The sequence below is a fragment of the Aethalodelphis obliquidens genome, unplaced genomic scaffold (genome assembly GCF_003676395.1).
Source record: "Aethalodelphis obliquidens isolate GAN/ISIS:26980383/991018 unplaced genomic scaffold, ASM367639v1 scaffold10, whole genome shotgun sequence".
Lineage (NCBI taxonomy): Eukaryota > Metazoa > Chordata > Mammalia > Artiodactyla > Delphinidae > Aethalodelphis > Aethalodelphis obliquidens.
The window spans coordinates 37,149,301-37,172,100 of record NW_020837954.1 but is presented as its reverse complement, the minus strand read 5'-3'; the positions used below and the strand labels follow the sequence as shown (position 1 = coordinate 37,172,100).

Here is a 22,800-nt window from a genome sequence, read left to right as displayed (position 1 = left end):
CTCCGGTTGCGGAGCACAGGCTCCGGACGCGCAGGCTCAGCGGCCATGGCTCACGGGCCCAGCCGCTCCGCGGCAGATGGGATCCTCCCGGACCGGGGCATGAACCCGTGTCCCCTGCATCGGCAGGCAAACCCTCAACCACTGCGCCACCAGGCAAGCCCAAGATTTACATATTTTGTTCCTTAAATGGTTACTTCTTCCACCCTGCTAAATCAATTACCACCTTCTACTCAATTTCCATCTTCTAAAAATCCATTAAAATCTCTTTTCTTCCCTCTTGTTTGCTTGGTCCTTCTGGATTATTAACTTTTTTTCATTCCTTTATGATAATTTTAGAAAATAGGAGGAAGTAGAGAGAAACTGTTATGTTACTCTACCTTTTAAAACCAAAAATCCACGGAAGGTTTAAGCAGGAGAGTCAAGGATTTGCTCTCTCTACAAGGTAAAGCACTGGTGACTTTATGGAGAAGAGGCTGAAGGAGGGAGAAAGTAGAGGCAAAGCTGGTTTAAAGCTATTGCAAAGTCCAAGTAAACAGTAAAGAGGGTCTGAGTTAGGAAGGTAGCAGTGGGGAAAGCAGGGGTACAGGAGAATGTGTTTTTCTTCTTCCAGATGCTATCAGTGTGTGACTGAATGCAAAGGGTTAAGTTGAGGGTCAAAAATTATGTAAAGGGCTTTCGTGTATGTGGTTGGCTAGGATAAGGAAGCCACTGAGAGGGGCAACAGCGAAGGTGCAGACAGTTTTTTGTGGGACTTTGGGGACGTTACATTTAGGAGGAGGCAGAGGGACTGAAAGAGGATTAGGATGAAGGGAAATCAGAAGCCAATGGTATTTCACAAGATGCAGAGGTCAACATTTTCAAATGTAGGTAGGTCCTGTCAGACAAAGTAGAGAAAACCCTTGGGTTTGGCAATTAAGAGTTGATTTGTGACCTCTGAGAGAAGTTTTCATGGAAGCCTAGAGATGAACGCTATATTCTACCTGATCAAAGAATGAGGGTGAGATGATGAAATAGAGGCAGCATATAAGATATAGAAAATGGAATAATTCAATGGGTTCTCAGGGTCACAGGAAAGGTTTTTATAGAATGGGACAGACTTACATATGTGTAGGAAGAAGGAAAAGGTAGAACTGAGGAAAAGGTTGAAAATAAAGTGAGGACACAATTGATGATTCAAGCCCTCAGAGGACATGTGATTAAGTGCCTCAGAAAGAAGGGCACCCCTGAGGTTCCTAGTATTTCCTTCTTGCAACCTCTGCTCCCCTTAAAACACACACAGAATACACCCACCTACAAAATTGTCTTGTACTCGGATGTCTCTATCATACCAGTTCAGTCTATAGGAAACAATTTGTCGTTGTAATATATATCCCCAAATATGAATTATTCAGTCCAGGACAACACAAAGGAGGCACTATCAGAAGAGTCTAAGGTTGTCTTTGGCACTCCTAGTTTTGTTCCCACTGAAGTCTCCCCATCAGTGTGTGGTAAACAGATCTCCCATGCTCTCTGGTCATCCAGCAGATAACTGTTGTATAAAATATCCCCACACACACACCTCCCAAAGACTCTATACTTCTCAGGAAGAATACAGAGTTAAAACACAGCTATTTTATAACTCTCCACCCTCTTAGCTTGCTTTATTTTTCTTCAGAGGAGCAGGGCTGATTTTCACCTGATTTACTTTAGCAGGGCTACATCAATTGTTATAATATTGAGATACTCTCCTTCTATGCTGGCAAGCAGATAGCTGCTGCCCCACATCCTGAGTGCATCCCCTGTTCTTGCTATCCTAGCATCTCCCAGACTTTCCCATGATCTGGCAACTAAAGGCATAACACCAGTCACAACTAGTCTAAGGCCGGCCCATGTTCTGAGGGGTTAGGGTGGGAGTCGGAAGGGGTATGTAGGAACGTAGTTACAAGCGAAAGCTTATATACTAACATGTTATTGGGAAGTTCAATGTCAAGGAAGTTGGAGTGAGCAGGAAAGGGAAGTGAGGCAGGGAAGGGAGCAAATACAGAGGAGGACAAGGGAATATGAACCCATACCAAGTATCACAAAGCTGGCCATACCAATGTTAAATATTTGAATATTCCACCCTGCATAGTACTTGTCATTAGCTGAAATTATATTATATACTTTAAAAATATACATTATATTTATATTTCTAGTGTCTTCCCACTAGAAAGTAAGCTGCATGAAGGCAGGAACTTTGTTTTGTTTAACATTGTAATTCCAGGATGTAAAATGTACTGAGTACATAACAGGTGATAGATAATATTTGTTGAATGAATGAATCGACTCATATTAAGGAGAAACATTTTCTAAATAAAGCACATTTTATGTAAATTCCTGGCCATAATACATGTAATACTTTATATTATTTTTGCAGAGTGGTTTCCATTTCTCATTTTTTATTATCCAGCTTCCTAATCATGCCCAGAGGCCTTCTTGTACGTAAGAAATTACCATATGGTAACCATTTCATGTTACAGTCATCTACCTGTGGTTCCACCATCTATCTACTCAAAGACCTGGCAAAACTCTGAAGTCCTTGGTTTCCCTTATCTTAGCCCACCAAATAGGTAGTCAAGGCATCTAAAAGGGAAAAGAGGGAGATTTGTTTTCTCTTGCACAGAGCATTCTCTCAAGGGTGGGGGACAAAGGTTACAATTTAGCTCACTTAGACTTGGTATTTATGACTTTGCTCTTTGAAACAGTTCTCTTTCCTTCACTGCTCATGCTGCTCTAACTAGTACTCAAATATGTCTTTTTTTTTTTGAAATATACATTTTCTTAGTGTGGAAGTTTTATAGGAAAAATTATTACATGCTACAAGTTTAAGTGGGAAATGATTATCAAAAGTAGTCAGTTTTATAGTACAACCAAGAACTACCATGTTTAGATTTTCAATTTGGGAATTTAAGAGTGAGAAAATGCTAATTAATTAGATTAATATATTCATGACTGAGACAATCTACTTAATGTTCCTTTCCTCTTCTAACCGTTCACTTCATCAGCCTAAGAGCAATCATCTGTAATCATTTATAATCATCTGATTGCAAACTTATTCAAGCTGCTGACTCTCACTGTGACCCTATATTTTATCTCCATCATCACAACATATTTTTTAAAATTTTCTTTTATTTATATATTTTTCTATACACAACATATTTCTCTAAATGAAAGAAAACACGGTTTTGTTGCGATGTGATATTATTATTGCTCAGATATCAAGATGCTGGCAATCATGATCAGATTCATCTTTATAATGCTCGGCACAACTTAGGATATTGTGCCATCTGGCAAGGAAATTTATTTAATATAATGCTTAGAAAATCAAAGCCAACCTCCTACTATATATTTTTCTAGAATAGAGGTGAGAGAGAATCACACAATATGTAAATCCAAAAAGATGTAGACAATAAGTGGGGATACCAGTGGTATTTGAGTCTGGGGGCTAAAAGTTCCAGAAATCCTACAAAAGAAAACAGAAAGGTTTCATATTTCTTTTACAGCTCAGATGAATAGTTTTGTATTATACCATCATATAGATCAACTGGAGATCACATGAAAAAAAGAAAAACCCTGAGGATATGAGATTAGTCAAGGAGTATATTTCACATAAGTTCATATCAATTATCTTATTACTGGGCTCTACTCTACTTTGCCTATAACTTTGATCTACTTCATTTAAACTTCTTAGATTCCACTTCCTGGCTGTTGTACACTCCTAGTGCTATCATTAAAGTTTTTTTCTTTTTTCAAGGATAATTTTCAACAACTAAAGGGCTCAGCAAACATCTTGGTTTTGGTCATCCTTCCTATAATCTCTCAGAGCAAGTGGTGAAAGTAGACCAAATGTTGGAATTTGAACCAACAGTTCCTGAACGTCTGCACTGTGGCATGCACAGTGCTGGGCACTTTATTTACACTGTGTTAATCTTCATAACCCCATTGAAAGGAATATATGGTCACCTGATGAGTAATTTGAGGTTTAGAGAGATTAAACAACTTGCTCAAAATCACACATCTAGTTTTGAGTAATAGATATTATTAAAATATCTGCCTATTGTAGTTACATTTGGGGGGGAAATCATTATTTAGAGTTACAAAGAGTACTATTTACAAGTGAAATGATGCTGGGATTTTCTTATAAATAATCAGATAGGAGATGTGGTGGGAATGTGGGTGAGAGCATAGATATAAGTAAGTTTAGCCATCAGTTAAAGTTGGGTGATAGGCTCATATACATAAGGGTTCATGATATTTTTTTCTACTTTTGTATACAATTGAACTTTTCCACACTGAACAGATTTTAAAAGTAAACTGGAAAAATAGAATCATGATAAAAAAGAAAGTGTAAATGTGTAGTAGCGTTCATCTGAGCAATTCAATAACTCTTTCAGCTATATCCTTTTAGAGCTGATCTTGAGGAAGGACCCTGGATCAATTTCACATGCATGGGTAAATGGGCACTTTCATAACTTATCTAATAAAAAAGTGATGGGAATTCCCTGGTGGTCCAGTGGTTAGGACTGGGCGCTTTCACTGCCAGGGCCCGGGTTCAATCCCTGGTCGGGCAACTAAGATCCCACAAGCCACGCAGCACGGCCAAAAAAGAAAAGCAGAAAAAAATGAATATTCATAGCAATTATTAAGATCCTAAGCTGTTCCTATTGATCCTAACCACACCTCTCTCTTTAAATAAACTATGGTCCTAATTCTTAATTAAACAGAAGACCCAAAGACCAGTTTGTCAGATAGCCTGGTCTGTCTTCTGCTCTTGACTCCATTTAGTGTGCTACTTTACTGTCTGTTCATTCTTTTTAACTGCAAAGTGGCAGGAAGAGAACAAACAGCTTAAAGCAGTTGATTCACCACTTTTGAGCAGCCCTATGGAGAGGTTTTCTGGAGGTAGGTAGTGTTTTCGATCAACATAATTATCAGTTTCAGTACTAGCTCTGCCTCTTCCTCAACTTTCAGCTGTCTAAATTAAAAGGGGTAATAGGAAAGTCCATCTTAAAACTGAAGTAGTTAAAATACCACCATTATCTTGAAAAAATTTGGGCATGGTGACTGGTATAAACCAGCTGGCACCTGTTACAGGATGTTTTAGCCACCACTCCACCTTCTGGCTTCAAGGGCAGTGTTGCTGACATTTTCAAAAGCTTTAGAGCTGGTAGCTTACCAGGAAGTACTCCTCATATAGTAGAGGCCGGCTTGCCTACGACTGGGCCTTATTTACTGAGAAACCTCTGTGATTGAAGAGTTGGGCAAAGTATTCCTGGTGCTAAAGAATGGAGCCAAAGACTTCAAATGTAGGCTGTGAGGCCAATATCTCAAGGACTAGCCGGCCAAAAGAGGTAGGGAGTTAGAGAGGTAGGCTGGAATGGAGTTTGAAGGTAGAGCTGTTCCTTTTAGACGTATTTTACCAGAGAGTGGAAAATGGAATTGGTTTGTACATCCTACATGCTTATACTAACCCACTCTCCCAAATACAAGACACAGTGTCAAACACGGTTCTTTGGAATGAGTTCCAAGCCTGAAACCGGACCCTCAAACGAATGATCTGAAATTCTTCATCTATGTGTTGCTGTGAAGGTATTTTGTAGATGTAATTAACATTCATAATCAGTAGACTTTAAATAAAGATTATCCTGGGCTTCCCTGGTGGCACAGTGGTTTAGAATTCGCCTGCCGATGCAGGGGACACGGATTCGTGCCCCGGTTCGGGAGGATCCCACGTGCCGCGTAGCGGCTGGACCCGTGAGCCATGGCTGCTGAGCCTGCGCGTCCGGAGCCTGTGCTCCGCAACGGGAGAGGCCACAACAGTGAGAGGCCCGCGTAGCGCAAAAAACAAAACACAACAAAAAACAAAAAAAATAAAAAATAAATAAATAAAGATTATCCTGGATAACCTGGGTAGGCCTGATTCAATCAGTGGAAGGGCCTTAAGAGCAGAACTGAGGTACTCAGAAGAAATTCTGCCTGTGAATTGCAACTTCAGCTCACGCCTGAGAGTTCCAGCCTGCCTCTCCTGACACCCTGCTCTACAGATTTCAGACTTATCCCCTAGCCAGCCCCTACAACTGTGTAAGTCAATTCCTTGCAAAAAATTCCTTAATATGTGTCTCCTACTGATTCTGTTTCTCTGGTTGAGCCCTGGTATAGTGATTGTGCCTGAGTATTTTCAAGCAGTTATTATGTGTAATTCAGACTTCATATTTTAACAATAGCAAATACAAATATTTTTATGTATATATAGGAGTAAGAGTATGTGTGGGCTGTATATACATGTGTGCTCTTTTGACTAGGCTTGACCTTCAGCTCCCATGTCCTTCCTTGTAGCGTTTAAGAATCCTGTAGCAAGAATTCTGCTAAGGCAGCTTAACCAGAATCACCCTCCCTCAATATCTGATTGAGTGCCTCATCCTTCATTATCCCCCAGTTGATGTCTGATTACACCCACCTACTTTTGGTAAGAATACTGTTGAGTGATGTAGCAATAATCCCCCTTATGCCTGATGTTTCTTCATAGTAATTTTCCATCCACTGACCCCCTATCCCCTACTCCTTGGCTATAAATTCCCACTTTTCCTGTTGTATTCAGAGTTGAGTCCAATCTCTCTCCCCTATTACAAAACCCTACCACAGTAGCCCCTGTTGAATAAAGTCTGCCTTACCCTCTTAAAAAGTGTCATGAATAATCTTTTCTTTAACACCTCCACACCTTTGTTGATCACATATTTCTCAATAATTTTTTTAACCATTCATATATATATAAACATATATACATATATATGGTTAGATTTCAAAGTTTATACTGTTATATCATGTTCACTATTTTTAAAAATACAGATATAAAAAGAAAAAGAAAAATGTTGATATTAAAAAGTAAATATTACAAATGGGGATTGTACTATTCTCTTCCTGTATCTCGAAAGTCATCTTGCATTTATCTCACCTTGAGGTCATTCCTTAAACTATTTCCCAACAGAGGGTGTACCAAGGTGATTCCTGGGTTCACATCTTAAAAAGCAGTAATGGTGCCTGTTGCAATTTCTACTTTTAAATTCTCAGTTAAACAAAAAATAACTACTAAAGTTTTTTCTCTTTAAAATGGAACACTTTGAGAGCGTACAAAAGACTCCAAAAGAGTGAGCACTTAGGACAGTTAATACCGATCAGCCAAATGTGTCTAGGAGTCAGTCACTCAGTTGATTTATCACTCTGCTGAACCCTGCTAACGACAGTAGCAGTCTTGATACCTGCAGTTTTTAATGGTTTTTATTCTTAGTCAAACGAATTTAATTAACATCCCAAATGGACCACTGATTTAAAATAGGAGTCAAAAGGAACATTCTTTCAAAATGTTAGTTAATGGAAAGCATTAAAACTAATAAATCTGCATTTTTGTCTCAGGGTGATTTTCGTATCCATATATGTCACTTAGTACATCATATCAAATATTTAAAGGAGAAATATAGTGATGATTACACCCAATTTGGCTATTTATTGAGAATTATAAAAAAGTTATGTTTCTCATGTTTCATTTGCAAATAAAACCTGAAACCTTCTCTCATCATCTACAAACAAGACACAAAAAATTATTAAAGTAATTTGATTTTTTAAAACATAAAAGTAATTATTCCAAACATCAGTCAAAAAAGCAGTTTCTGCTTGGCTTAAATCCTCTAAAAGTGTACTTAATTTTTAGTCCAACAACAAGCCCTTTTCTTACATATATGAAAATTTGTATTACATATTAAATAGAAAAAAATTTGTTGGAAGGAAAAATTCCACTCAAAAACTTTTGGTATTTATACATTGATTTTTACATTTGCTAAACACAAAGTGATGAAACATTACTAAATGTGCTCACAGAAGTGAAAGGAGTTCATGATTCAATAAAGGCAGGGAAATTCTGCCTTAAACTAACATGTTTCCAATAAGACTGAAAATAGACGTGATAATACAATCTCGAATAATATACAATGTGCGTGCCTCCTGAAACTGGTCACGTTTGACATTTTAATTACAGCACTACTTTTCTGTCAAGACAGCAGCCAGTTCTGCTTCATGTCCTATCAACACTTGATTTATGTAAGCAGCGACAAAACAGTATAGATAGCTGTTAAATTTAGGGCGCTTTTCAAATATCCTCGAATGGGCACTAATATGCAAATCCAAGACCATTTTGTTGTAAAGGCAAAAGCTAAGACTTAGTATCCGCTTAGTACGTTAATTACGAACATCTAGCAGAGAGCCAGGCACAGTAGTGGAATGTTTGAAACACTAGTATTTATCTTTACAAACATACATGAAGTCTTTCCAGTCTTCCTAAGTGTCCTCGGGCCTTAATGGTGCTGATAAGTGAAAGGATTAAAAAAGCACAACGGAACACATGAAAACCACAATAAATGTCAGCGGTTGTTAGCAACGAAGAGCTCAGCGACAACCACATTTAAAGCCATAGGATCTTTGCGCCCGATACTTGAAATCCCAAGGTTCCCTGGGGGTGGAGGCGGAGTTACATTCAAATTGACAGCTTTTTCAGCCAATGACACAGCCAAGCAAAGGACCGGGAGAAGCCCTAATTCTTCCACATTACAACGCTGAAATCATACGAGTTCTGAGCGTATGTGGGTGTTTCAGGGCCCGATTCGAACTACTAAGTATTTCTCACCTGCAGTTACTGTCTGGTCAACATAGCAATTCTCTACCCGAGTGTGGCTCTGTGGGAGTTCTAGCGTCTAAACGCTGAAAGAAACACGTCGCCCTATGTCAACTGAAGAACCCATTGGTCCGAGGAAGAGGCGGAACTCGTTTATATTCTTGCTCTTTATTGGCCACGCAGCAAGGAGACCTAAGCTTTCAGCACAAACGATAAGTCGTTAAAACTTCCGCTAACGTAACGTAAAGGGCAGTGCTGTGCAGCGCTATACGGAAGCTGGGTCTACGCTGGCGCAGATATCTTGCATTTGTCCAATCCGGAGAGAGGCCACTCCCTGGCGCTTCTTCGCTCCCCCCGCCCAACCCCTTTCCCTTCCCCTGGGCTATGGCCCGCCTCTGTGCTGCTGACCAATCCTCTGCATCCTCCTTTGTGCGTTTATCCAATCAGAGAGGTGGAGGGTGGAGTTCCGGTCGACCGGTCCGCGCAGAGGCTGTGCTCTGAGTTCTCTCCTGCAGCAGGTGTGGGCTCTCTGTTGAGGTATATTTCCCAGACTTGCGTTGGGCAGGTTCCTGGGATGGGCAGCTCTCTAGACGGGCAGCGACAGTACCGGTTGACTATAGAAAGCCGAAGCCACTGAGCCTGTAGCACGAGGAGCAGAGGGAAATGGGGAGGAGCTGGGAGGAGAGAACCACGTGTTGGGGCTTCTGGTGCAGTTGTCGGAGCCCCTGGGTCATGCCCGTGCTGTCCCTGCCCCGCGGGCCTTCCAAGGGTTAGGTTGGTGTCGCCGAAGCCGCCCCCAGCACTCCTCTGGGTTATTTTTGAGTAAAAACAAAGCGCCTATTCGTCAAGTGTTCAAGGAGAGGTAGCCAGGACCTATTTTTCCCCTACCCTCATTCCCTTCCCTCGCATTCTTAAATTACCCACCTCCTGGGTTGGTTAATTTTCGGCGTCAGAAAGCAGATTTTCCTTTGGGAAGAGACGTGCTGGAGTATATAGTACGAACTCTGAGACTAGCTTTCATGATAGGCACTTTACGTGTATTATCTCATTTAATCCACACAGCAACATCTAAAGGGTTAGGTACTGTTACGGTTCTCATTTTCATGCGAAGAAACAGATATGTTAAGTTACTCGTCCACGTGTTCTCTTCAGCTTTTCTCTGACCACTTAATTGAGTGTGACATTCGGCTTCCACGCACGTAAAATTTAAATATGGTATTGCTTGTAAAATGTTGGTCTTGTTTTCTTTCCTAGCGAAGTTATTTTAGAAGCTAATACAACATACCTAGAAGTAAATCGATTGATGTTATCGAGGTAAAATGATCTAGTAGAAAGACATAAGAGTAGGAGCCATTTACTAACCTTTGGGCAAGTCACCTTCTCAGCCGCCTCTTCCTCCACTGCAGAATTGAAATCAGTTCCAGACTTGTCTACTTCCTGGAGTCGTGAGGATCAAATGATATAATATGTATAAATTACTGATGTTAACTACATATGACAGTTTTCTGCTTTTCAAATTCTTTCCTATGGAAGCTAGACTATCATTAATATGCAATATCTATTATAATTAAAGTATTATGTATATACACACATACAGTGGATAACATGCAGCCTAGTACCACTTGAGTGTGAAATACCTCTTAAGAGTATGTGGCCCACTTATCTGCTTATCCAGGGTTCAGGATAGTATTCCCTGTGAATGCAGAAGTGGTGCTTGTCTGGTTTGTATTCTTTCCTCAGACTGCTGTAGATAGCATAAAGCAAAAGTAGGTCAGCTCATTTTACTGCTTTTCTGAGTTCTGATTACTTTTGGAGACTCTGAAGGGAGGTCCCATTTCCTTGCCTTTTTCAGCTTCTGGTAGCCTTTTATATTCCTTGGCTTGTGGCTCCTTCATTTTAAAAGCACATCACTTCAATCTCTGCTTCCGTAATCATATCACCTTCTCTGCCGTAGTCAAATCCGTCTGCTTTCGTCTTAGTGGGGGCACTTGTGTTTATACTTAGGTCCCATCTAGATAATCCGGAATAATCTCTCCATCTCAAGATCCTTAGCTTAATTATAAAATCCTTTTTGATGTATAAGGAAACATTCATAGGTTCCAGGAATTAGAGCTTGGATGTTTTGGGGGTGCATTACTTTTAGCTTGCCACAAAGGGTATAAAGAAGGGTAAAACATATCCTATCCTAGTGCAGCTTAAAGTCTAGTAGGATATGCTGTAAGAGAGAAAAAAAATGACTTCTGGATTGCTGTGAAAAGACCCTTCTAAGTTACCATAGGTTGGTACTTCAGCTTTTCCCCTGGAAAACAGAAGAGGTAAATGAATATTCCTGTGATAATGTGGATACAAAGCCTGAATTAACCCCTTAGAAGAGTGAAATTTCTTTATATTCTAATCTTCTGCCTTAAAAATTCATGTGAGTATTGCATTTAATTTCATATTTGTATTTGATACTGTTTTGAACTATTGCCACATCATAACATTGCTGTTCTACGGAGATAGACAGTTTATTTTGTGGCTTCTTATAATAGCCAGTTTACTATAGTCATAGGTGTGTCCCCTAGTTTAAGAAGCATGACCTCAGATGATGGGGATTTATTATAAGGAAGCCATCTATGCAACTAAATACGCTGAGTCTCATTGCTCCTAAGGCTAGAATATGCACTAGGCTTCTTGGAGAACTGGACTGATAGTCCCTCATGATTGATATCCTCTAGTCCCCCCAGCAAGGAGATAGTAGCTCTGATGACTTCAGTGTTTTGTTGTATCTTCAGAAGGAGGTAATATTCTGTTCCTCTCATGTCTGGCTGGAATTAATAATTCTCAGGAGACAGAATCTGATGAGTTGGGTTTGTTACCATCCCACCCAGTGTGGATATGTTGGAATAAGATAAAATACGAAAGAACCCAGCTTCAAGTAGGCATTCAGTATATAAGAACTACTCTGTGACAGTCTCTGTGCTTTTTGCGTGGAGATGGAAGGGTAAAGGGCAAGGAGAAGCACATGCGGGACATTTCTGTGGGCCAGCCCTAGAAGTGACATACATTGCTTTTTCTCAGGTTCTTTTGGCTAAGACTCTGTCACATAGCCACACCTAACCAGTCTAGTTGTGCGCCTACCCTAGTGATCTGCTGATGAGTTAGCAGTCTGCTACAATGGGCAGTACCTGTAGCCAGCTTCTTAAGACTTGTCCTCAGCCCTTAGTTTCCAGCCTTTAGTTTCTTCACCCTGTGAACTCTGTTGACGTCCAAATGCCTCTAGACAAACCTATTACACAAAGTTCTTTTTTTTGCTGGCTCCATACCTTTGCCATCATCAGGTCCACAAGAAAATGTCTCACATCCTTTGCTGTATAAATAACAATGCAGTGTGATGCACCCATTTGTCCTTGTTCTGTTTGAGCAGGTATCCAGCCACAGTCTCTTGGACTTTTCCAGGCATGGCTCTTGTATCAGCAGTCTACAGGGTACCAGATCAAGGTCTGAGTTTGACTGTAATGGCCTATATGGGAAAAGAATCTAAAAAAGAGTGGATATATGTATATGTATAACAGATTCACTTTGCTGTACAGCATAAAGTAAATCAACTCTACTCCAATAAAAAATAATAATTTTTAAAAAGAAATTTAAAAAAAAACGTCTGAGTTTGAACCACTCTCATGCATGGTAAAGTGGGCCCGAGGAAAAACTTCTGTAATATTTTTCCACAAATAACTTATTCCAAAAAAATTCTTTATCAGCTTCTTTAGTGCTTTTATTCCCTCAAATTGGTGTCAAGCTAATGATTACAAGACTAGTTTTAGGCCGTCTTCTTTGCAAGTCCAATGTGGGTGGTCCACCACCTAACTTAGGGCTGTGAGGGTATAGTACACAGTTTATAGCTACAACATTTTTATTTTTGTGCACTTAAGGTACAGTTTATTGGGTGTTTTCTCGATAATTATATAACTGATAATCCAAACCTAAGCTATTTCACTTATTTGTTAAATGTTCCTATTTGGTTCACCAGCCTTCTCTGTTCCTTGGCTGGGTAGTAATTCAGGTGAAATAGATATATAGAGGAATGAACATTAAAAAATTTTTTTAAATAAATTTATTTATTTTTGGCTGCGTTGGGTCTTCATTGCTGCATGCAGGCTTCTTCTAGTTGCGGTGAGTGGGGGCTACTCTTCCTTGTGGTGCGCAGGCTTCTCATTGCGGTGGCTTCTCTTGTTGCGGAGCACGGGCTCTAGGCGCACGGGCTTCGGTAGCTGTGGCTCGCGGGCACTAGAGCGCAGGCTCAGTAGTTGTGGCGCATGAGCTTAGTTGCTCTGCGGCATGTGGGATCTTCCCGGACGAGGGCTGGAACCCACGTCCCCTGCATTGGCAGGCGGATTCTTAACCACTGCGCCACCAGGTATGTCCCAGAATGAACTTTTTTTTTTTTTTTTTTTCTTCTTGCGGTATGCGGGTCTCTCACTGTTGTGGGCCTCTTCCGCCGCGGAGGACAGGCTCCGGACGCGCAGGCCCAGCGGCCATGGTTCACGGGACCAGCCGCTCAGCGGCATGTGGGATCCTCCCGGACCGCGGCACGAACCCGCGTCCCCTGCATTGGCAGGCGGACTCCCAACCACTGCGCCACCAAGGAAGCCCCGGAATGAACATTTTTAAAAACTATCTTTGAAACGGATAATCTCTGGGAAGCTAGCATTTAAGTGATTGAGATGAATGGTAGTTAGAAGTGATTTTTTTTTACTTCCTGAAAAGTAGTATTATTGTAGAGTTACGTTATTTCACATTTATGCATTTAAAATTGGATTTAGTTACCTTGTTTGTGTGTGTGTGTGTGTGTGTAAGTAACTCCCTACCACTTAGCTTTAAATGCAGATTTTTCTTGGGTTCCAAGTTCATTTTGGCTGAATTAACTTGTTCATCATTTCAGCTAGATAACTTGTACATCATATAATAATGAGATTTTTAGCAAATCTCTTTACATTTTAACAACCATAAAACTTCATTATGTTTTCTGCTGTATATTTTCCAAATTTTCTTGGCTGTGAAACAACTTGAAAAGTATAAAGCTTACCATTTTGGCAGCATGATGTAATAGAAGAAGCACTTGGAGTCAGAAGGTATATCTAGACCATGCAAAATATTTAAGTTTTCTGAGCTTAAGTTTCGTATTTGTAAAATAAGAATAATAGTACTTCTCCTACTTAACTCTCGGAGTTGTGAGAAACAGATGAAATAAGAAATACTGTAGTCCTTTGAAAAATGTAATTCTTTCATAAACAAAATACAAGGTTGTATTAAGTATCTGTTATACCTTAAAAGGTTCAAATTTAGCATGAATTTTATTGTGAAATCCACTAGTTCATGTGATTTTTTTTTAAGTTTTTTGCTGCTTCATAAGATGCCTGGACCAAAAAATGATAAAAATCCTGTCTATCAACTCTTTAAAATTAATATTAGTGTTAATTAATATTATTTTCCCAATTTCATTCCTTTGGTTTGCTAACAGTACAATTTCATAGGAAAATTAAAAGAAACCTCTTCTTCCAAAGACTAATAACTTTTCCTGATAGCGTAGATTAGTTTACCATATCAGTTAATATATTTCTTTTACATGTTCCTTTGTATTAGTATGTATGCTGAGGTAAGTGATGGCTCCATTCTCTTTGTGGACATTCATCCTGATCATTAGTACTTTATATTGGCCTAAAAAAAAAAGAATTTCACCATTTCTTGAATTGCAATGGAGCTAGTGGTTAAGAGCACAGATCCTTAAACCTGACGACCTGAGTTGAATACTGGCTCCAATTATAACTACTTTGTAGGCTGTTAGGATTAAATGAGTAAATATTTGTGAAGTGCTTAAAACAGTGCCTGACAAACACTATTAAATAAATTCCTTCCTTAATGATTTTATTCAGTATCATTCATCAAGTATTAATGTGAAATAATAGCTAAAAGAGAAAAAGCTCTAGGGGATGGCTTATATTTTAAATTATATCTTGTAGCTGATACTGTAAGTCTCTAAGACTATAAATACTTGGAAATTTACACATCCATTCAACTAAAATTTGCACTGGATTTCACATCATTGATATTACCACTGTCTTAAAAAACTTTGTTAAGGCCTTCCACATATTCATGCTTTAAGTATTTTAACTTTACGTTGCTTGGTTGTATGAAGTCATTTTGATTAGTGCAAATAAGAATTATAACAGGACTTTACATTTGAATGGCCATTTAAGAATGCTTTGTAAAATATTTCCTTTATATCATTTGAGAGGCAGTATAAGAAAGTATTTAAGAGTGTGGGCTCTGAAACCAGTTTTGAGTTCCAGTCCCTGCTATGCATTTGTGAGCAAAGTGACCTCTGGTGTATCACCTACCTTTTCTAAGCTTTACTTCCTAATTATATAAAATGGGAGAAGTAAGTGTACCTATTTTGTAGGGCTGTCTGGAAGGTTAAATGAGATACAATGCATATAAGGCATTTAGAACAGTGCCTGGATTATAACAAGAGTTCATTATGTCTTAGTTACTGTTAATGTCACTGATGCATACAAAAGTATCAGTAAACAGAACAAGTGGAAATGTGAGGCAACCAAGATTCAGATTGGATCTGTGATTTACTGAAGGTCACAGGCAAAAAAAAGAAAGTAAGCCTCCTTACTTCTAGTGCAGATCTTTTCCCATAAAAACACTGCCTTCATTTCCACCTTTAACACCTTTCAGCTCACTCATATTGACTAGGTCCATCTCAGAGGCACGTTCCTTCGTTTTCCATTGTGTTTCCAATTCTCGGCTGCTTGTTAGAGTATTTTTATCTTGGTTCTAATTCTGTCGGACTGCTTCCGTTTCTTCATGAATCCTTCAGCCCTGTATTACTCAGACCTAAAGTTGTTAGCATGCATGACAGGCATCTATTTTCAAGAAAGGAAGAAAGAATAGATACTGAAGCTAAATTTTTCATAGTGGTTAGTGTTTGTTGTTGTTGTTGTTTAATTAATTAATTAATTATTTAAATTTTGGCTGTGTTGGGTCTTCGTTGCTGTGAGCCGGCTTTCTCTAGTTGCAGTGAGCGGGGGCTACTCTTCGTTGCGGTGCACGGGCTACTCATTGTGGTGGCTTCTCTTGTTGCGGAGCACCGGCTCTAGGCACGCGGGCTTCGGTAGTTGTGGCACGTGGGCTCAGTAGTTGTGGCTCGCGGGCTCTAGAGTGCAGGCTCAGTAGTCATGGCGCACGGGCTTAGTTGCTCCGCGGCATGTGGGATCTTCCTGGACCAGGGCTGGAACCTGTGTCCCCTACGTTGGCAGGCAGATTCTTAACCACTGCGCCACTGTGATTTCATTAGCCTGTCATTAATTTGTATTTAATGTAGCACTGAATTATTTTTGCAGAGCTATTTCATTCTTTCCAAACTTTCCCTTCCCCTGCCCCCACCCCACCCTGAGGTTGTAAAGTCAAATTGAAGTTATTTCTTAGGAACTAAGAAGGGAGACTGAAAATCACACAAATACCCTGAGCCATTATAAAAATAGGAAGAATACAATTTTATGAATCACTGGGTTATTTTTTAAAATCTTTAAAGATTATAATGTGGATGTATCTTTTTGGCATCAAAAGCATGTTTGTATCATATAAGCAAAGCACAAAGTATTCAGTGCATTATACTGGAATTTTGAGTTAGTTTGATCCCGTAAAGTATTTTGTGCAAGAAGAGTTGCATTTTGAACATTCTGGTCTGAGATTTGGGTTTGCAGATCTAGTTATTAAATTGCATTCAAACCATCAGGTGTTTGTTGAATACTTTCTGCCTGTAGGGTACTGTGTGAGATGGTAAGATGATGTTCCCAAATCCTAGCCCTTTCCTTAGCCTCCTCAGGTATGCCTTCCTGGTGCTTTCTATGATGTTAGGAGGTTGAGTGAATTTACCTCTAAACTGTGGTTATGGATGTTTTATCAATATTGATAATATTACTACTATTTAATTTCTCCACAAAAGGGATAGCTGCTTCTAAAGCTTGGTCTGTGTGTGTGTGTGTGTGTGTGTGTGTGTGTGTTTCCTGTCTTTGACTGTCATTGTTTTACATCTATGTGTAGTTCCTTATCTTTGCCTTCTGCCTGCCTCTATTGAGTGTGTTTTGTGTGTGTTTATATTTTTATACTCCTCTTATGGGAGGTAGCATTTCGTGAGGTAAGCTGTGGAATTAGTCTCAGGCTGGTGGAGGATTGATATTAGAGAATTGGAAAATACGGTTCCTGTCCTTAAGAAGTTTATACTTTACACTGAGAAAGAAGCAAATATAAATATATAAAACATATAACTAGAGATAAATAGCACTTTAGTATATTTGGTATATGATTGCTAAATGAATAACAGTTGATCTTTTGGCATTCAGAGGAAGTAGAAACTCACTTTAGGCTGAGTTAAGAAGGATTTTGTAGTACTGGTAGAATTTGAGCTATATCTTGAAGCATGGGTATTATCTAGATAACTCAAGAAAATGATGTAGGGTTCTTGGAGAGAGTAGCAACTCTTTTGCAGTTGTATTGTGGGGAAAATATTTTGCCTAGCCTATTAAAGTATTGATGAGTCTGGGCTTGCTATAAAATATAGTGTGTAATTCACATGTTCAAACATCTGCAAGTTCATGCAGAAACAACAAAAGAATGTATGTCGTACTTTATAAAAATTAAGTGTTTAGTTTATGTACTTAAGAAATGTTTGTGAAATCTATATTTGCTTTTATTTCTGATATACTGAGTGTCAATATTTTTTACAACATGAAGTTGGCTTCTAAGAATAAAACTCTCACATGATATTTCTCGTGTGGGAAGTAAGAAATTTTCCCGTTCTTGACATCTTTGGCCAGGAATCAGATGTTAAGTCAAGTGTTTCCTGTCATGCTCTGTATCAGGCACAGAGGAGGTTATTGCAGTTGCAGGCGAGAGGTAATGGAAAACAGGAGGATAGTGGCAGGACAAACAGTGAGGAGATGGATGTAATGGGTGATTTTCAAGGTAGGCTTTATTAGCGAGGAGAATCTTGTCGTTTGCCTCCTTTTAATCAAAGGTAATTCTGAGATTTTGAGCCTTGGTGACTGAGAAGATTGTGCAGTTAACAGAGATGAGGAATATATGTTTGAGTTACATTTTGAGTATATTTAATTTGAAGTTTTGGCAGCACGTTCGAGGGTAGAGGTCTAGGCAGACATTAGAAATATGGGATTGGAATTTTGAAGAGAGATCAGGGTTGAGGATAAAATCTAGGAGTTCACATAGAGGTAGGAATTTATATTGCTAGGTGAAGAGGAAAAAACAACTTAAGAAAATCTCAGTTATCCTGGGTAACAGTGGAAATTTATTCTGTTTAGAGACTTTGTAATTAAGTCCTGAATGATGTTTTTTGTCATTCTCTAATTTTTGCACCTGTTGCTCGATGGCAGTAGTCATCAGTGCCATGAGCAAAGAGGGCAAGTATTAAAAAAGAATTTGGTAGCTTAAGTCTTCATGTTTAGTAAAGTTAAACTTGACAGTACAATATTTCCAGTCCTTTTTATCCTTCACATCAGATCTATACAGTAAGTGTGGAATTTTTTTTCCTCTTAATATCCGGCTTTTGTAGCATGGTTCAAGAATTATGCCTTTTGTTGGTTATTTCTCTGATATCAGGATCTTTCACTGTGTTCAGAGGAAAGGAAATGAGTTTAGAACTTAACTAGATTCTGATCTTCCCGTGATATGGCACAAAGTGGTTAAGAGAACTGGTCTGTCCTATTGAATCTTTACACGAATATAAAGCTATAAATATTTATGTTTAAGGGTTTTTACCACTGTTTTGATTTCTATTTCAATAGATCCCTTTTGGATACTCATCTAATTTGGAGTAGTAAATAGTGAATCTATACTTCAAAATGTAAAAGAAGATATCTTTAACTATCTATTTATAAATATTTATAAACTGTTGCCTTTTGTATGAGAGATATGTGGACATGATTATAAGCTCTCCAGTATTAGGAAGCCTCATTCTGGCTTAACTTTATTTCAGGCACTGGTTAACAGTGGAAATTAAAAGAATTATTAGTATGTTAAAGTGTTAAAGCATCTTTCTGTTTGGTGACTTTTGGGGAGAACATTTCATACTGTGAATTCACTGTAGAAGTATCTAGTCTGCTTGTCTCCCTGCCCCCACTGCCCCCAGTGTATATATTCAGTTTGATGTCAGTTATCATGGTTTACAGCATGGGGGATATATGTATATATATATATATATATGTAAAATCTAGTAGGTTATTCTGCAAGTTTATCATTTGACACTTGCATTTCTTTGAAATTCTCTGTGCTGGCACTTCCTGGTCAGGCATCATTCTGAGCACTTAACATGTAGTAATTAGTTTATATCTTATAACAACCCTGTTAGGTTGGAACTGTTAACGTCTGTTTAAAGAATAGGAAGCTGAAACACATAACTAGTGAAGCCAGAATTTTCTTTTTTTAACATCTTTATTGGAGTATAATTGCTTTACAATGGTGTGTTAGTTTTTGCTTTATAACAAAGTGAATCAGCTATACATATACATATATCCCCATATCCCCTGCCTCTTGCGTCTCCCTCCCATCTCCCTATCCCACCCCTCTAGGTGGTCACAAAGCACGGAGCTGATCTCCCTGTGCTATGCAGCTGGTGAAGCCAGAATTTGAACCCTGACAGTCTGGCGGTATACCCATTCTCTTAACTACTGTGCAATACCTATTTCTCTAAGCCTCAGTTTCCTCACCTAAAAAGCAGCAATAAAAAGATTATCTTTTAGGATTATTGGTAGGGTTAAATGAAGCAATATATGTGAAGAGACTGATACAGGAACCTAGTTATTAATCAGTTAATACTAGCTGTCTATTGTTTGGACACTTTTCTGAGGTTCTTCTGGTTCTTTCTTTGTCTCCTTTATAGTTTTTATTTTTCCTCTGCCCATTCCTTTAACTGGTGTTTCAGGGTTCCATTCTTTTTTTTTTTTCCTAATTCATATTTATGTATGTATTTATGTATGTATGTGTGTATGTATGTATGGTGGCATTGGGGCTTCGTTTCTCTGCATGTGCTTTCCCTAGTTGTGGCGAGTGGGGACTACTCTTCACTGCGGTGCGTGGGCTTCTCATTGCGGTGGCCTCTCTTGTTGTGGAGCATGGGCTCTAGGCCGTGCAGGCTTCGTAGTTGTGGCTCGCGGGGTCTAGAGTGCAGGCTCAGTAGCGCACGGGCTTAGTTAGATCCCACATGCCGCGAACTTCCCGGACCAGGGTCCGAACCCGTGTCTCCTGCATTGGCAGGCGGATTCTTAACCACTGCGCCACCAGAGAAGCCCTCAGGATTCCATTCTTGACCTGTTTTCTTTGTTTGTTTTTGTTTTTGTTTTTTTTGCGGTACGCGGGACTCTCACTGTTGCGGCCTCTCCTGTTGTGGAGCACAGGCTCCCGACGCACAGGCTCAGCGGCCATGGCACTCGGGCACAGCTGCTCCGCGGCATGTGGGATCTTCCCGGACCAGGGCACGAACCTGTGTCCCCTGCATCGGCAGGCGGACTCTTAACCACTGTGCCACCAGGGAAGCCCTGACCTGTTGTTTTATATCATTCTGTATAATTCCCCTTCGGGAGTTTCATCCAAGTCCCTACTTTTTAACTACTGCCTATTTCCTATAGTCTGATGACCCAGTTTTATACTTTCCTCCTGAGCTGTAAACTGATGTATCCAAATGTCTATTTTACATCCTCCCTTGGCTACCCCCATATGTCCCTCCAGCCTGATGTGGATAAAACTGTAAAAGGATTTTAATCTAAAATGGAATTGAAAGATATGGAATGGAGAATCTCACACTTGTGCTCTCAGAACAATGAAACTTAAAGACTGAGAGACTGATTTCCCATAAATGCCTGATTTACAAAAGTGAAACTTAACCTCTGACCAATGAATCTCTCCCCATCTTTGAGCCAGTGAACTCTGCATGGCCCCTGATTGGACCCTCCCCTTTTGCACTCCTTGCCCATAATTGCAACCCAGCCTAAACCTTCAGTGGACTCACCTGTAGCTTACTGCAGCATGCATGTCCTGAACTGCAATATCTCTGCTACTCCAGGATAAACTCGATTTTCGGTAACTCAGCTTACCTCTTTTCTTTTAGGTTGACATTGCATCGTGTCATAAGTGATCTGAAGGCGCCAACCACTTGAACTTCCGGGATCAAGTGAGGTTCCTGCACTTGAGTCCTTTGCACTGTTTGCTTCTGTGAGTCGCTGTAACTTTCAGTTTGGTAAGTCTCCTCTCAGATCTCAAGCTACCTCCTTTTGGTTGAGCTGCCTTACTTTATTCAAAATCTAGATAGAGACAGATTGTCTTTCTGGTAAGTACTCTTTTGTTTCTGATAATTTTATCTAGTCATCTGAATGTACTAAAGGTGGCCTCCCCCTTGGGGAATCCTAGCCAGTGCGGTACGCGGGCGTCTTACTGTTGCGGCCTCTCACGTTGCGGAGCACAGGCTCCGGACGCGCAGGCTCAGTGGCCATGGCTCACGGGCCTAGCCGCTCCGCGGCATGTGGGATCTTCCTGGACCGGGGCACGAACCCATGTCCCCTGCATCGGCAGGCGGATTCTTAACCACTGCGCCACCAGAGAAGTCCCCACTCAGGTGGCTTTTAATTCCATGTGTATAAATTGCCTGCACAAGGACTTATCCTTGTTGGTCAAAAGAACCTGTATCGAATGGGAGACAGTGTTCACCCCTGACCTTGTCAATCTGCCTAATAAATTAGCTCACACCATAGAAGGTGACTCTAGAAAAAAGACAACTAAGATTTTGAATCTACAGCACCAACGGATAGAAACTCCAAAGCAAATCCGTCCTACAGGACTCTGACATTATTGTAAAAAACCTGACCTTGGTAAAAGGATTACTACAAATAGAAATCCAAATAGTCACAACCTTCTAAGAACCCATGGCCAAACCCACCCCCAATGATGGGACTCCAAGGACACACAGGGACTGTTCCTTGTTCTGCCATTATGTAGACTGGAGGAAACTACTCTCCAGATCAGGGACAAATTCCTTACAGTATTTTTTTTTAATACATTTATTTATTTGTTTGTTTGTTTGTTTATTTATTGCTGTGTTGGGTCTTCATTGCTGCGCGCGGGCTTTCTCTAGTTGTGGCAAGCCGGGGCTACTCTCTCTTGCCGTGCGTGGGCTTCTCATTGCGGTGGCTTCTCTTGTTGTGGACCATGGGCTCTAGGCACACAGACTTCAGTAGTTGTGGTGCACAGGCTTAGATGCTCTGTGTCATGAAGAATCTTCCTGGTCCAGGGCTTGAACCCATGTCCCTTGCATTGGCAGGCGGATTCTTAACCACTGCGCCACCAGGAAAGTCCCACCTTACAGTATTAATTGACACAGGAGCTACTCTTATAAGTGCTCAACCCCACTACAATTAAACAGTCCCTTTCTTGGAGTAATATGTATGTTCAAATAGTGGGAGTCTTAAAAAAACTGCAATGTGTCCATATTTCTCAGCCCATATTTTTTTGTCTGGACCTTTGCAAGATAAATGCCTGCTCCCAAACGTTTACTGGGATGAGATTTTCTGGAGAAATACAATGCTGCCTTTTTTTTTCCTCTCAAAAGGCAGAAATATCCCTTGAGTTTGAATTCTACACTTAGGAAAATTTAACCCCTTTTGCCATTATTGGCACTCTACAAACCAAGGCAGTCCAAACTTTGTACTCATCTGTCCTATTAAACCTGGTATTCCCTAATATTTGGACAAAATTCTTAACAGAAAAAGGCACAATTCATGGTGCCCCTCCCATTATGATCCAGATTGACCACACAAAACCTCTCCTAAGAATAAACAAATATCCTGTGAATAAAGAAGGTTGACAGGGCATAAGGCCCATTATAGAGGACCATAAGGCCCAAGGGCTTATTATCCTTTGTGCTAGTCCTTGTAATACCCTTATTTTGCCTGTTAAAAAAACGGGATGGGGCTTCCCTGGTGGCGCAGTGGTTGAGAGTCCGCCTGCCGATGCAGGGGACACGGGTTTGTGCCCCGGTCTGGGAAGATCCCACGTGCCGTGGAGCAGCT

At 40.0% G+C, this 22,800-nt stretch overlaps 1 protein-coding gene and 1 long non-coding RNA gene across 3 annotated transcripts in view; one reads left to right on the top strand and one right to left on the bottom strand.

Moving 5' to 3' along the window:
* Nucleotides 1–8,789, bottom strand: part of LOC113622845 (uncharacterized) — a 41,984-nt gene extending 33,195 nt beyond the window's left edge. Inside the window, exon 1 of the long non-coding RNA XR_003433676.1 lies at nt 8,693–8,789. This is a non-coding gene — a long non-coding RNA (uncharacterized LOC113622845). The remainder of the gene's footprint in view (nt 1–8,692) is intronic.
* A 336-nt stretch (nt 8,790–9,125) lies between these two features.
* WDR89 (WD repeat domain 89) overlaps nt 9,126–22,800 on the top strand; it is a 34,730-nt gene continuing 21,055 nt past the window's right edge. Inside the window, exons 1-2 of one of the 2 annotated variants that reach the window (XM_027111448.1) lie at nt 9,126–9,217; nt 20,847–20,975. The gene's annotated coding sequence lies outside the window, so the exon portion shown is untranslated. Of the gene's footprint in view, nt 9,218–10,777; nt 11,097–20,846; nt 20,976–22,800 lie in introns of those variants that run through there. The other variant, XM_027111449.1, reaches the window with a different exon arrangement.